This window comes from Somniosus microcephalus, chromosome 13, assembly GCF_052327205.1.
Source record: "Somniosus microcephalus isolate GS21.2 chromosome 13, FLI_Smic_1.0, whole genome shotgun sequence".
Lineage (NCBI taxonomy): Eukaryota > Metazoa > Chordata > Chondrichthyes > Squaliformes > Somniosidae > Somniosus > Somniosus microcephalus.
The window spans coordinates 11,391,439-11,407,458 of record NC_140999.1 but is presented as its reverse complement, the minus strand read 5'-3'; positions in this window follow the sequence as shown (position 1 = coordinate 11,407,458).

The window sequence follows — 16,020 nt, the reverse complement described above, 5'->3', positions numbered from 1 at the left end:
CGTACTAGCTGCAGGGTCTGCTGCAGCAACTTGCCAAATCCGCCACCTCTACCCCCTCGCAGCACAATGGCAGCAGGCACACTGGAACACCACCACCTCCAAGTTCCCTTCACGAGTCGTACGTTATCCCAATTTAGGAGTATAGCGGTCGTTCCTTCATCGTCGCTGGGTCAAAATCCTGGGACTCCCGCCCCAACGAGGGCGTACCCTCACCACACGGGCTGCAGCAGTTCAAAGAAGGCGGCTCACCCCCCACCTCGCGGACAACTAGGGAGGAGCAATAAATGCGGGCCTTGCTAGCGATGTCCATATCCCAAGAATGAATTTTTTTTAAAACTTGAGATAATGGTTAACGGCTCCAGATTAAGCATCGTTTGTTTAGCCACCCCTTGCCAAACAGCTGCTGTACCTTCACTTTCCTGCTGGTGGTGCTGCTGAGCCACCAGGAGTAACTGCTCAACAGCACCACCACCTGCAGGCAGCTACTGGTACTGCAGTAGAGAGGCAGGCAGCTACTGGTACTGCAGTAGAGAAATCTAATTGAGCAACTCCAGCCTAGATGTTCAGAACATAAACATAAGGATGAAAAAAGGCCTGTGATTGCTCTAGTACTCCTTACCACTAACTTTCCAACAAGGCCTGTGATTGCTCTAGTACTCCTTACCACTAATTTTTCAACAAGGCCTGTGATTGCTCTAGTACTCTTTACTACTAACTTTCCAACAAGGCCTGTGATTGCTCTAGTACTCTTTACTACTAACTTTCCAACAAGGCCTGTGATTGCTCTAGTACTCCTTACCACTAACTTTCCAACACGCTGCATCCAAATGCAATTTAAATGACCCAATGTGTATGTGCACTTTGGTAGATTATTCCAAACATTTATCACTTTTTGAGTAGATTTCATTTAGAAGCGCAAATGCATTTTTACCACGTACCAGTTGTGAAACTGTCAGTCTATGTAGTAGCATGTTAACGCAAAAGCAAAATACTGCGGATGCTGGAAATCTGAAATAAAAACCAGAAAATGCTGTAAATTCTCAGCATCTGTGGAGTGAGAAACAGAGTTAACGTTTCAAGTCGACCACCCTTCGTCAGAAGGTTCTGTAGTGACAAGAGATGGCACAGGCGGCAGTATACCTACCAGTCCTGTGTTACTGCAGCAACATTTGTCTCTTCCAAATACCCCATTTACAAGGATTTTATTCAACATAGGCATATAACTCTCCCTGCCTTCTGATTCTACTCAACATCCGTGGCTACTCTGCTGGGTGCGATGGCAGCTATCAGCGTTGGCAACTTGGAGCACCTCTTAACACCAGTCTCTGCATCAGCCACTCCCAGGTCGGACGTAGCCAGGGTTAGCTGCACGTAAGGCTCCTTCTACTCGGCAGTGCCTGTGCCGTAACCGCAGACGTTGGAGGAGCAGCCCGTACTGCAACCGGGAGGCCGCCAAACGAGGTTCCTAGTTTATGACGCCAGCGGTTTGCCGCTGTGCGATATCCCGTGACAGATTGTGATGTTCTCCACTGGCCGTTCATGCAGCTTTGCTCAGGTCTTGGGGTGGGGACTGCTCCCAGTCACTGAATTTTAGGAACAGCAGCATCTGTATCATTAATGTTGGGGCCTGCGCAGATCAAAAAAAAAGAGACGTGCATTTCTATAGCACCTTTCACGACCTCAAGAAGCCCCAAAGCGCTTTACAGCCAATGAAGTACTTTTGCAGTGTAGTCACTGTTGTAATGGAAACACAACAGCCAATATGCGCACAGCAAGGTGATAATGGCCAGATAATCTGTTTTTATTGATGTTGGTTGAGGGATAAATATTGGCCCAGGACACCAGGGAGAATTCCCCTGCCCTTCTTTGAACTAGCGCCGTGGGACCTTTTACATCCACAGATGGGGCCTCCATTTGACAACTCATCCGAAAGGCGGCACCTCCGACAGTGCGGCACTCCCTCAGCACTGCACTGGGGAGCGTCAGCCTAGATTTTGTGCTCAAGTCTCATGGAGTGGGACTTGAAACCCACAACCTTCTGACCCAACGATCCACTGAGCAGAAAGTGGGGAAGGAAGCCAGCATGGTAACCAGAGCTAGCCCAATTGGCGCTACACCTTTGCCACAGATCACCTGGCACTCTAATTTGTACTGAATTCATAGGCCGCGAAATTCGCTAGGTTAGCGCCTCCCGTTAGCACCTGGCAGGGGCGCTAAGGGGTTAGCGCCCGGCCTCCAGCGACCCCAACGCAGCACGCGGCCTTCAGCGGCGAATTGGTGCTAACTGTTAGCGCCTAGGCCTTTAGCGCTGCTCACATGGTGACGTCAATGCATGTGCAACGCCCCATCAAGGGCCCAGATGCAAAATTGCCTTTCGTGCCCCCCCTGCTTTAGCGCCTCGCGCCGACAACGCCAGTAAGAGGAGGCGTTGTGCACTCGGAAGTGTACTGCAGGAGCGGTAATTCCGTGTCACTTGAACATCGCGCAAAAAGGCGCTTTCAGTGATCGCACCGTTTATTACTTGCATCAGTCTGCGGCCTGCACATAAATTTTTTTTTTTTACACCTTTTCCTCAAACATCTCCAAATGCTGCACTTTCTGAACGACATGGCAGTCGGCCAGGTTGCGTCGAAAAACACCACTGACGGCGATGAGGTCATACAGCGTGATTGGCCCCTTCCCTTTGAGAGATGGAAGCAGCCTGTGTGATTAAAGGGCGCCGTTTGGACTGCGCGCGGCCTTCTTCATCACTCTGCCGGTGGCGCCCCCGCTCTCAGAGTGGTGAGCGGCCTAAGTTAGGGGTGCCACGCTTGATTCAGCGCCCCACTCCCCCTCTTGGAGCGCTAACAATGAATTTCCCGGGAGTCGACAATGATTGGCGCCAATGAGGCGCTAATTCTTCAAACTTTTAAAAGTTTTAGCGCCCCAAACGGGGCTATGGAACCGAATTTCTCCCCCCCTATAGTTTATTCATTGCACGCACACCAACTGGGTGGAGGCTGCTTCAAGTTCAGTTCTTGGAGTCTCCCCCCCCACCCCCGCCGTGGTTGAATGCTGTAAGCAATGAGTTTTGAAGGATATCTGGACAGTCAACTCCCATCAAGTAATACCTCCTCTGTTGTGGTGTTTAACTGATTTGTATTTGAACAATGAATACCCATGGTCCCTTTGCAGGAAGTGGCTCAGAGCTGCACTGTGCCGACTAGGTGAAAGATGAATCAACACCTGGTGGAGCCCATCGGCAACCTGCGCGCTTGAATAATCCTCCCTCATCACTTTAACCACAGTTTAATTCTGATTTCCCCCTCGCACTGTCGGGTTTGACAACTGATGTGTGCAGCAGTCATCGGTTCAGTAAAAGATATTAATATTAATTCCGAAATAGCTAATAGGTGGGTGGGGGGCTGGTAGAACAGTATCTGCTTAGAGTGATGGGGAACTGGTTGACCCCCAAGTTAATACTGCTTGCTCTTTGTTCAGCTAAAGTGTCCCACTCAAATGTTGGTAGGACAGTGGGATCTTCGCCAAAATTCTTTTAAAAATTAATGTTTTAAAATGTTTCCTCCCGGGGAGAGGATTGAAAGTTTGCTTTTCAGCCACTGGCGTTATACCCGCCGCTGGCGCAGAATCAAAAGTGGTGCACAAATTGATCTCCAGAGTCTGGCAGCGCTCGGCAGAATCTGACCTGCCTTTGAGAGTGAGACGGATAAAATGGCTCGAGTTGGGAGGCTGAGAGTCGTTTCAAATCCAGTTTGACTTCGCGCGGTGCCGGCTGTCATTGTCCCTCGTTACAAAGAAAGAACTTGCATTTCTATAGCGCCTTTCACAACCTCAGGACGTTCCCCCCCCCCCAAAGCGCTTTTCAGCCAATGAGGTGCTATTTTTGAAGTGTCCTCACTGTCCCAATGCAGGAAACGCGGCCACCAAATTTGGTCCCACAAACAGCAACGTGATAATGATCCGATCATCTGTTTTTTTAGGGAAATAAAAACAGAAAATGCTGGAGATACTCAGCAGGCCGGGCAGCATCTGTGAAGAGAGAAACAGAGTTAACGTTTCAGGTCGATGACCTTTCGTCAGAACTGGAAAAAAGCAGGAAATGGAACAGATTTTTAAGCAAGTGTAGGGGCTGGGAAAGGGGGGAGGGGATGAATGATTGAGGGATAAATATTGGCCCCAGGACACCGGGGAGAACTCCCCTGCTCTTCTTCGAAAGAGTGACCTTGGGATCTTTTACGTCCACCTGAGAGAGCAGACGGGGCCTCATCTGAAAGACGACACCTGGGACAGTGCAGCGCGGCCTCGTCAGAGGTTCCCATATCCCAAGAGCAAATATGAACCACTCAAAGCCCCTAAACCCTTCACCCTTCACCCCACCTGGGGCTGACTCCAAGCCAGGCCCCAAGAGGTGGCGAGTTAACCCAACGGCCGGCCAGTCTCGACATGAGTATTCCCGAACTGTGTGTTTGTGCTGCTGCTGATTAGTATTAGAGCTACCTTTGATTTATTGTGGCGTTCACGCGCTTGATCACCTGGCCTGGAGGGCAGGGGGGAGCGGGGGGAGGGTTTTAGACTAAAAGGCAGGAGAATAAATAAAACAAATGGTTCTGGACAAGCTGTTGGGGAAGGTGAGAAATTAAAAAGGAAGAATGCTTGTCAGAAATTGCCACATAACAGTCCCTCTATAGCACATCAGGATTGATAACCTGGTCAGCATGCAGTCTGATAACTGTTTCAGAATTACCCTTGTAACCTTGTCCTGATAATCCCTCTCTAACAATCATTGTTGAAGCCTGGTTATTGTGACAGGCTATCAGAGTGTGTAGCCTTGCGACGCCCCTGATAATTCAGAGCTGCCAGGTGTCACTGGTTGGAAGTGACAGTCACCCATTTTGATTTAAAAACGCTATCTGGTTTAATGTGTCTGTCACATTTCTTAAAAAATGAGCATCAACGCCAGTCCGTTCCTCAGCTCACCTCCACACGCCAGCAGCAACCGTTGGGTAGCGACCAGCAGCCAGAACCTTGGCGTGAGTTCTTTTATCATCAGTAGCCATGGGGGCGCTGAGAGTAAGGGAGCGCTCCGTTAAAAAAAAGAAATTGTATTTCTACAGCGCCTTTCACGACCTCAGGATGTCCCACAGCACTTAACGGCCAATGAAGTACTTTTGAAGTGTGGCCCCTGTTGGAAACGCAGCAGCCAAGTTGCGCACAGCAAGCTCCCGCACACAGCAACGACCAGATGATCTGTGTTTAGGTGTTGGTTGAGGTTTAAATATTGGCCAGGACGCCAGGAGAATGCCCCCCGCCCCCCCCCCTGCTCTTCTTCAAATAGTGCCATAGGATCTTTTACGTCCACCTGTGAGGGCAGAAGAGGTCTCGGTTTAATATCCGAAAGGCGGCACCTCTGACAGTGCAGCGCTCCCTCAGTACTGCATTGAAACATAGAAACATAGAAGATAGGAGCAGGAGTAGGCCATTCGGCCTCTCGAGCCTGTTCCGCCATTCGATGCGATCATGGCTGATCATCCAAATTCAGTACCCTGTCCCTGCTTTCTCCCCATACCCCTTGATCCCTTTAGCCTTAAGAAATATATCCAACTCCTTCTCGAATATATTTAATGAATTGGCCTCAACTGCCTTCAGTGGTAGAGAATTCCACAGGTTCACCACTCTCTGGGTGAAGAAATTCCTCCTCATTTCTGTCCTAAATGGCTTACCCCTTATCCTTAGACTGTGACCCCTGGCTCTGGACTCCCCGACCATCGGGAACATCCTTCCTGCATCTAGTCTGTCTAGTCCTGTTAGAATTTTATAAGTTTCAATGAGATCCCCTCTCATTCTTCTAAACTCCAGCGAGTACAAGCCCAATCAACCCAATCTCTCCTCATACGTCATTCCTGCCATCCCAGGTATCAGTCTGGTGAATCGGATATTGAAGCGTCAGCCTAGACCATGTGCTCATGTCTCTGGGGTGGGACTTGAACCGACATCCTTCTGACACAGAGACAAGGGCGCCGCCCACTGAGCCGCCACTGACACTTTCCTCCATTGACTGAGGTACCATCTTTCAGACGAGACGTTAAACCAAGGCCCCGTCTGCCTGTTCAGGTGGACATAAAAGATCCCGTGGCACACAACTGGCCTAAGGAAGGGGTGGGGGGAAACACAGCCAAAATACTAGACACTGCAGTGAAGGTGGTGTGCCCTCACCTTGGGGCCTTTTCGCTGAGGGACGTGCTGAGATTCTCTTCCTCACATTCCCTCCTTTACTAAGAACCATCGCCGTACAGGCAACAAACAGTGCGGGCCTCCTCCTTGAAGTCTGTTCTCAAATTTTCAGAAATCATAAAGCACAAAATAAAGCATAGCAGGCCAAAACACGAGAGTGAGAAGAGGTGGGTACGTCACCCGTCACAAGCCCCACAAAGAGCAAGCCTAGTGCCGCTCCAAGATAAAAGACCCCAAGCGGCCCTGTCTAAATTAACCCCTACGATCGCTGCCTGCCACCAACACAACTACCTGATCTCTGCGCTCCTTCAATTCCGGCTTCTTACTATCCCCAAAATTTCATCGTTCCACCAGTGCCTTCAGCTGCCCAGGCCCTAAGTTCTGGAATTCCCTCCCTAAACCTCTCCACCTCCACCTCCACCTCTCTCTCCTCCATTAAAGCACTCCTTAAAACTGTACCTCTTTGACCACCTGTCTTAATAGCTCCTTACGTGGCTCGCTGTCAAATTTTGTTTGATTTACGCTCCTGTGAAGCGCCTCGGGAAGTTTTACTGCGTCAAAGGCGCTATATAAATGCAACTGGTTGTTGTTGAAATGCTTGTGACCATGGCAACAGATCCAAGCTACTGATGTGTGCTCTTGTAAATACCATGAGAACAAAATGTACAAAAAAACATGACGAATGTAAAACACTACACTGGTGCAAAGTGCTTCACGTGCTGTCATTAGGTGTTTACTCTTAGCCTGAAGGAGCCTCACCCAGAGCATAGTGAGTGCTACAGGAAGGTGTAGAGAAAGGCGTGGTTCACTGCCTACCCTTCCATCTTCCTTCACCGTCTTCCAACTGCCCCCACCAGCTCGGATAGAAAATCATGCCCACCTTTACAATAGAATATGGAACAAATAATCACAAGTGGGTATTGAAGCTGAGCCGAGCAGGACATTTAACAGGGAGATAAACATGTGAAGAAGACAAATATTTAAAGGTCACGGGGATAAAGAGGGGAGAAATGGGATTGGGGTAGATAGTTCCCATGTGCAGATACGATGGCCTCCTTTGCGTAACATTTCTACCATTCGATATTACCAGAAACCGTGACTACCTAAGGTGGTTCCAACATGTACAGGGGGGCTCCTGAAACTGTGGAATCTGCCCCAGTGTAGGATGATTTGTACTAGACTAAGATAACTATCCGACCCTTTGAGCAAGCTGGCTAGGGATATCATTTCTTGATTAAGCCAGAGACTGAAGCAGCAGTATTACAATGAGTGTTTGCTGTTGTAAAAAGCAGTGGCAGATGCTAATAAACTCCTAAAGGAGGAATGTAGAAGATTAAGGGAAGAGCTGAAAACAGCACGAGATAAAAACGATGATTTAGGAGAGACTACCGCACCTACGACAGCCAACAGCAACCAGGTGTGCGGAAGCCTTAATGAAGGAAAACCGGAGAAATAAGAAACTAGAGCTTTGTAATAAATTAAAAGCAAATGTGCAGGAGGAAAACAAGGAGTTAGACAGCAGACAAAGGCTGAGACGCAGTTACAGATCCCTTGGTTAGTTGTGCCGAGTGTAGCAAATAGATTAGGGAAAAGAGAGAGAAGTGTAGAGCCCTCAATGGTGTTATCCAGAAAGAGGAGGACCCCAATACAATACTGAGAATAGAATAGATTAGTACAGCACAGAAGGGGGCCATTCGGCCCATCGAGTCTGTGCCGGCTCTTTCGAAGAGCAATCCAGTTAGCCCCACTCCCCCGCTCTTTCCCCATACCCCTGCAATTTTTTTCACCTTCGAATATTTGCCCAATTCCCTTTTGAAGGCTACTGTTGAATCTGCTTCCACCGCCCTATCAGGCAGCGCATTCCAAATCCTCACCACTCGCTGCGTAAAAAAGTTTTTCCTCATGTCGCCTCTGGTTCTTTTGCCAATCGCTTTAGGAACACAGGAACAGGAGGGGGCCATTCAGCCCCTCGAGCCTGTTCCGCCATTCAATGCGATCATGGGCTGACCTGCGACCTAACTCCATCTACCCGCCCTTGCCCCATACCCCTTAATACCTTTCATTTGAATGAAGTTTTAAATCGGCATGCAATTGGGTTAAGTAGCGAACATCAGAGCTGAAGTGAGAGAAATAGGATCAATAGTCTCTCTCTTAGGTCATCCCTCGGAACCGAGGATGACTTGCTTCCACATTAAAAGATGCCAATAGTCTAAGACAGGAAAAGAAGACGAGGGAAAATCTCCCTTTTCCACTTTTACAGGCTAAAGGATTTCTTTTGTTTTCAGCGTACTGTCTCTTTAAATGTGTGTGTTACTGCTGCTTTGTGGAGCTGCTGTACACTGACTGACTGCGTATTTTCAGTCTGACGTATTAACCCTTTGTAGGCCCCAGCTTAGTTAACATTAAGTTTATTACAAATATTTCAATCTTTGTTTTTCCTTTGTTACGTTCAGTAGATTTACAGGTTATCTACAAAGCATGCCCAAGAGAGAAAGGAGAAGGTCATTGTAAGCTACTGGATCTTGTGCTGTCATAATTTTTTTTTAAATTCAATGTATATGTGTTATGTTGAGATATTGACTCCCAGATTCACCGGAGCTAAAAGGGTTAAATTATGAGGATAGGTTGTGACGTAATAAAACTCACTACGTACTTGGTTTGAGTATAAAGCAAGGCTTTAATCAACTTGTTTCAGAACATGGAGGTCTAGTTGTACTTCACTAGTTCCTGTCTTACAAAATGTCCCTGGAAAACTGGGCCCACGCCCGAGTATTTATACTCCTTGGACGGCGCCACCAGCTGGCCGTCCAGCGTGATTTCACGAGTAGTTTCTTTATGATGATGAGATTTATAACAGGTTGCATAAACTAGGCTTGTATTCCCGCGAGTATAGAAGATTAAGGGCTGATCTAATCGAGGAGTTTAAGATGATTAAAGGAGTTGATCGGGTAGATAGTGAGAAACTATTTCCTCTGGTGGGGGGGGGAGTCCAGAACAAGGGGGCATAACCTTAAATTTAGAGCCAGGCCGATCAGGGGTGATGTCAGGAAGCATTTCTTCACACAGGGTAGTGGAAATCTGGAACCCTCTCCCCCCAAAAAGCTGTTGAGGCTGGGGGTCAATTGAAAATTTCAAATCTGAGATTGATAGATTTTTGTACAGCAAGGGCATTAAGGGTTAAGGAACCAAGGCGGGTAAATGGAATTAAGATACAGATCAGCCAAGATCTAATTGAATGTCGGAACAGGCTCGAGGGGTTGAATGGCCGACGGCTGTTCCTATGTTCCCTTTGATTTTGGGTCTGAACTGAATTGGACTAATTGATGCAAACAGGTCTGAGTTTACAAACTGAGTGTAATAAATTATGTTTTTAGAAATGCCTCTAATAAGTTAATAGATGTTAAAATCCTCTTTTAACCTTTCAGGAATAATCTACGAGGCAGAAATGAACCAAGAACATAGCTGGTCAGAATGTTCCATTAATGGATAATCTGTAGGATATGAAACCAATCATAGATTGGTAGATAAGGCAGCAGGGAATCTATGTCACCAAGTTTGTCAATAACCTGTAGATTACATAGCTAGCTAAAGATTTATAGAACTTAGTTAGTCAAGAATCTGTAGAGTACATAGAAAGAAAGACTGGAAATGCTATAGTGCCTTTCACGGCCGCCGGACTTCCCAAAGCGCTTTACAGGAAATGAAGTACATTTTGAAGCATAGTCACTGTTGTAATGTAGGGAATGTGGCAGCACAGCAAGCTCCCACAAACAGCAATGTGATAATGACCAGATAATCTGTTTTTAGTGATGTTGATTGAGGGATAAATGTTGGCCCCGGGACACCGGGGATAACTCCCCCTGCTCTTCTTCGAAATAGTGGCCGTGGGATCTTTTATGTCCACCTGAGAGAGCAGACGGGGCCTCGGTTTAACGTCTCATCCGAAAAACGGCACCTCCAACGGTGCAGCACTCCCTCAGCACTGCACTGGAGTGTCAGCCTAGATTTTTGTGCTCAAGTCTCTGGAGTGGGACTTGAACCCACAACCTTCTGACTCACATCACGGGCAGAAAAGTGCTGTGGTGTGTCTGATCCAATCAGGAGCTGGTGTCCAACTTGTAGCCATGTGTTTACCCTGCCAGTTATTGTGCGGAATATATATACTTTATTTGTAACACAGTCTTACAAAGTTCTCAATAAACATTTTGATTAAAAATAAATTAAAGATAAAAATGACTATAGCCGGGAAATAGCAACAGGTCTGCAGGTTAACGAAACATTGTCTTCAGCTAGTTTTTGAACCTTTTCCACTCGAGCACACTGCATTCTGGGTATAGGCCAAGCAGCGGGGATTTGAAGACCCACAGTGGTAACGGGCTTTGTTTAACACTGCACGATCGGGAACTCTCATCTTGGGAATTCTCGTCATATCTTGCCGTTTTCCACTCGGGGACAGCTGGGCAAGGCCTGACCATATTCTGCCATTCCTGCCCGGGGAAGTGTTTTGTGGTTCTTCCAACACAAGGTGTTTTCTGGCCCTTTTGGATGTTCTCCATCTCAGTTTTCCCCTTCGGTTCAAAGTGTGGTCTCTGTAAGAGGCGCAGAAAATGGTGCCGTGTGAGCGATATTACTGGGAAAATAAATGAATCGATAAAGGAGGACCCTTAAGTGCTTGGCAAGCGGTGAATAGCTCCAGCGCACTCGACAGTCATAGAATCATTGAAATTTACCACACAGAAGGAGGCCGTTCGGCCCATCGTGTCTGCATCGGTCAAAAAAGAGCTACCCAGCCTAATCCCACTTTCCAGCTCTTGGTTCGTAGCCCTGTAGGTTACGGCACCTCAAGGGCATATCCAAGTACTTTTTAAATGTGATGAGGGTTTTTGCTTCTACCACCCATTCAGGCAGTGAGTTCCAGACCCCCACCACCCTCTGGGTGAAAAATGTTCTCCTTTAATCCTTCTACCAATTACTTTAAATCTGTGCCCCCATAGTTATTGACCTCTCTGCTAAGGGAAATAGGTCCTTCCTATCCACTCTATCTAGGCCCCTCATAATTTTATACACCTCAATCAAGTCTCCCCTCAGCCTCCTCTGTTCCAAAGAAAATAAGCCCAGCCTATCCAATCTTTCCTCGTAGCTAAAACTTTCCAGCCCAGGCAACATCCTCGTAAATCTCCTCTGCACCCTCTCTAGTGCAATCACATCTTTCCTGTAATGTGATGACCAGAACTACACGCAGTACTCTAGCTGCGGCCTAACCTAGTGTTTTACACAGTTCTAGCATAACCTCCCTGCTCTTATATCCTATGCCTCAGCTAATCGAGGAAAGTATCCCATATGCCTTCTTAACTACCTGTCCTGCTACCTTCAGGGATCTGTAGACATGCACTCCAAGATCTCTCTGTTCCTCTACATTTCTCAGTGTCCTACCATTTATTGTGTATTCCCTTGCCTTGTTAGCCCTCTCCAAATGCATTACCTCACACTTCTCTGAATTGAATTCCATTTGCCACTTTTCTGCCCACCTGACCAGTCCATTGATATCTTCCTGCAGTCTACAGCTATCTTCCTCACTATCAATCACATGATCAATTTTTGTACATCTGCAAACTTCATTGGCTCTTACATAGGATATGCAGCACAGAAACATGCCATTCGGCCCATCCAGTCCATGCCGGCATTTATGCTCCACTCGAGCCTCCTCCCGTCTTTCCCCATCTAAATCTATCAGCATAACCCTCTATTCCCTTCTCCCTCATATGCTTATCTAGCCTCCCCTTAAATGCATCTATACTAGTCACTTCAACCACTCCCTGTGGTAGCGAGTTCCACATTCTCACCACTCTCTGGGTAAAGAAGTTTCCTCTGACTTCCCTATTGGATTTCTTGGTAACTGTCTTATGTTAAAGGCTGCTAGTTTTGCTAGGAAAGCTAGAGGTTCTAACAGCCAAGGAGTTCATTCGTATTCAAGGGTTGGTTTTTAAGTGAGCATATATATCTGTGTGCTGAGCCATATTGAACAGGATGGTCTCAGTTTGACCTCTGATCTCTGCTCAGTTGGCTAATTTCAGCTCGGGTGACAGTAGGGGTACTCCAATTGGCCTCAGTGCCCTTGTGTTAAGGAGGAGAAAAATAAGTCACTACCCAGTGACTCCCCCCTCTATTAGGCTTTGGTGGGCTTTGGGCGAGGAGGGGAATGAGTCCCAACAATGACTAGGCTTACACATGTAGAATGGTCACTTGGGCAACCAGCTCCAAGTGTGAATCAGCACCTTGAGGAGGAAAGGGGGAGTAAATTGGGGGGGAAAAGCAACAAAAATAGACTGTTCATTTATCGGGGAAGTAAGTGGACTTAATCAACTCTGAAGGGCAAGACCACGTGAAGTTCTTGAATCAAAATGCAAAAAAAGGATTTACAAGGATGATACTAGAACTGAGAGGTTGTACCTATCAGGAAAGACTGGACAAGCTCGGGCTCAGAGAAGACTGAGGGGTGACCTAATAGAGGTCTTTCAAATGATGAAGGGGCTCTATAGATCGACATAGAGAAGATGTTTCCACCTGTTAGGGAGTTAAAAAAGGGAGTCATAAATCCAACAAGGAATTCAGGAGAAACTTCTTTACCCAGAGAGTAGTTAGAATGTGGACCTTATATAGAATTACATATTACATAGATTGTACAGTACAGAAACAAGTCACTCAGCCCAACAGGTCCGTGCCGGTGTTTATGCTCCACACAAGCCTCCTCCTACCCCTCTTCATCTCACCCCATCAGCATATCCTTCTATTCCTTTCTCCCTCATGTGCTTATCTAGCTTCCCCTTAAATGTATCTATGCTATTCACCTCAACCACTCCTTGTGGTAGCAAGTTCCAAATTCTAACCACTCGCTGAGTAAAGACATTTCTCCTGAATTCCCCACTGGATTTATTAGTGATTATCCTATATTCATGGCTCCTAGTTTTGGTCTCCTACAACTCGCTACCATATGGAGTGGTTGAGGCGAATAGTATAGATGCATTTAAGGGGAAGCTAGATAAGTACGCGAGGGAGAAAGGAATAGAAGGACATGCTGATAGGGTTGGATGAAGTAGGGTGGGAGGAGGCTCGTGTGGAGCATAAACACTGGCACAGGCCAGTTGGGCCGAATGGCCTGTTTCTGTGCTGTACATTTAGTGTAATTCTACATAATCAAGTTGAAATTCTCAACTTCCCCCAGCACAGTGCAAGGCGTGACCATCCTTATTATTAAGTTTCCCAGTATTATTAAGTTTGAGCCACTACCTTGCTTTTCCTGGTCCTTTGGGAATTTATAAAGACCACTTCACTTCAGAATCCAAAAGCAATGGAGAAATCTCCACCATTGGTAATGTACCAAAGCGGTTGCTTGGCTGATGCCCATCACCTGTTAGACTGAGGGAAGCAAGTGAGGCCACATTGTCCTCAATGGGGTTTGAAAGTGAGAAACGTGGGTGAAGAGGCAAGACTCACGGTGGAGACGCCAATTAGGCTGGAAATAATAGTAGAGAAAATGAGATACAACCGAAGGACTGATTAGGTGAGGTTGAAATTGGGTTTTAAATGCTTAAAGGTGTCAGATGAAGGAAACGACTGAGGGCGGTGAGGAGTTCCATAGTTTTGAAGTTCTGCAGAAGAATGAGAATAGAAGGCAGTGCGAACAGTCTGAATTTCAGCACAATGAGGACACAGGGAGGAGGAAGAGCATTTAGGACAGTATATTTGCAGATTAGAAGGAACAAGATGTGAAGTTTAGAGAAGCATTAGCCATAGTAAGATTGATGAAATAGACAGATTAGAAAGGCTGTGATGGAGAGAGTGCAATTGGAGAGTAGAGATGAGAGAGGGAATGGAGAGTAGAGGTGAAAGAGATTAGAGAGTAGAGATGAGAGAGGGAATGGAGAGTAGAGGTGAGAGTGATTGGAGAGAAGAAAGAAAGACTTGCATTTCTATAGCACCTTTCACAACCACCGGATGTCTCAAAGCGCTTTACAGCCAATCAAGTACTTTTGAAGTAATGTGGGAAACGCGGCAGCCAATTTGAACACAGCAAGCTCCCACAAACAGCAATGCTGATAATGACCAGACAATCTGTTTTTGTTATGTTGGTTGAGGGATAAATATTGGCCAGGACACAGGGGATAACTCCCCTGCTCTTCTTCAAAATAGTGGCCATGGGATCTTTTACATCCACCTGAGAAAGCAGATGGGGTCTCAGTTTAACATCTCATCCGAAAGACAGCACTTCCAACAGTGCAGCACTCCCTCAGCACTGCGTGTGTCAGCCTAGCTTTATGTGTTCAAGTCCCTAGAGTGGGACTTGAACCCACAACCTTGTGACTCTGAGGCAAGAGTGCTACCAACTGAGCCCCAGCTGATGTTATACAAGAGGTGAGAGTGATTGGAGAGTAAAGGTGAGAGAGGAATTGGAGTAGAGGTGCGAGTGATTGGAGAGTAAAGGTGAGAGAGGAATTGGAGTAGAGGTGAGAGTGATTGGAGAGTAAAGGTGAGAGAGGAATTGGAGTAGAGGTGAGAGTGATTGGAGAGTAAAGGTGAGAGAGGAATTGGAGTAGAGGTGAGAGTGATTGGAGTGTAAAGGTGAGAGAGGAATTGGAGTAGAGGTGAGAGTGATTGGAGAGTAAAGGTGAGAGAGGAATTGGAGTAGAGGTGAGAGTGATTGGAGAGTAAAGGTGAGAGAGGAATTGGAGTAGAGGTGAGAGTGATTGGAGAGTAAAGGTGAGAGAGGAATTGGAGTAGAGGTGAGAGTGATTGGAGAGTAAAGGTGAGAGAGGAATTGGAGTAGAGGTGAGAGTGATTGGAGAGTAAAGGTGAGAGAGGAATTGGAGTAGAGGTGAGAGTGATTGGAGTGTAAAGGTGAGAGAGGAATTGGAGTAGAGGTGAGAGTGATTGGAGAGTAAAGGTGAGAGAGGAATTGGAGTAGAGGTGAGAGTGATTGGAGAGTAAAGGTGAGAGAGGAATTGGAGTAGAGGTGAGAGTGATTGGAGAGTAAAGGTGAGAGAGGAATTGGAGTAGAGGTGAGAGTGATTGGAGTGTAAAGGTGAGAGAGGAATTGGAGTAGAGGTGAGAGTGATTGGAGTGTAAAGGTGAGAGAGGAATTGGAGTAGAGGTGCGAGTGATTGGAGAGTAAAGGTGAGAGAGGAATTGGAGTAGAGGTGAGAGTGATTGGAGAGTAAAGGTGAGAGAGGAATTGGAGTAGAGGTGAGAGTGATTGGAGAGTAAAGGTGAGAGAGGAATTGGAGTAGAGGTGAGAGTGATTGGAGTGTAAAGGTGAGAGAGGAATTGGAGTAGAGGTGAGAGTGATTGGAGAGTAAAGGTGAGAGAGGAATTGGAGTAGAGGTGAGAGTGATTGGAGAGTAAAGGTGAGAAAGGAATTGGAGTAGAGGTGAGAGTGATTGAGAGTAAAGGTGAGAGAGGGATTGGAGTAGAGGTGAGAGTGATTGGAGAGTAAAGGTGAGAGAGGGATTGGAGTAGAGGTGAGAGTGATTGGAGAGTAAAGGTGAGAGAGGGATTACCTGTCAGACTACAAGGTTTTTCTTGTCTCTTGTCCAGGTGTGAGATAGAGGCGTTAGAATGGTCTCCCCAGATATAGGAGCAGTATTCAAGTCCCGAATGAACTTCAACTATTTAGAAAATTAAGAGCTGTTAAAATATAGTGATTAGCATATTATGGTTGGTAAATGTGACCTTATTAATTGCTTGTATTCCAGCAGACAGTCTAGAAGGAAGATCCTCTTCAATTAAGGTAAA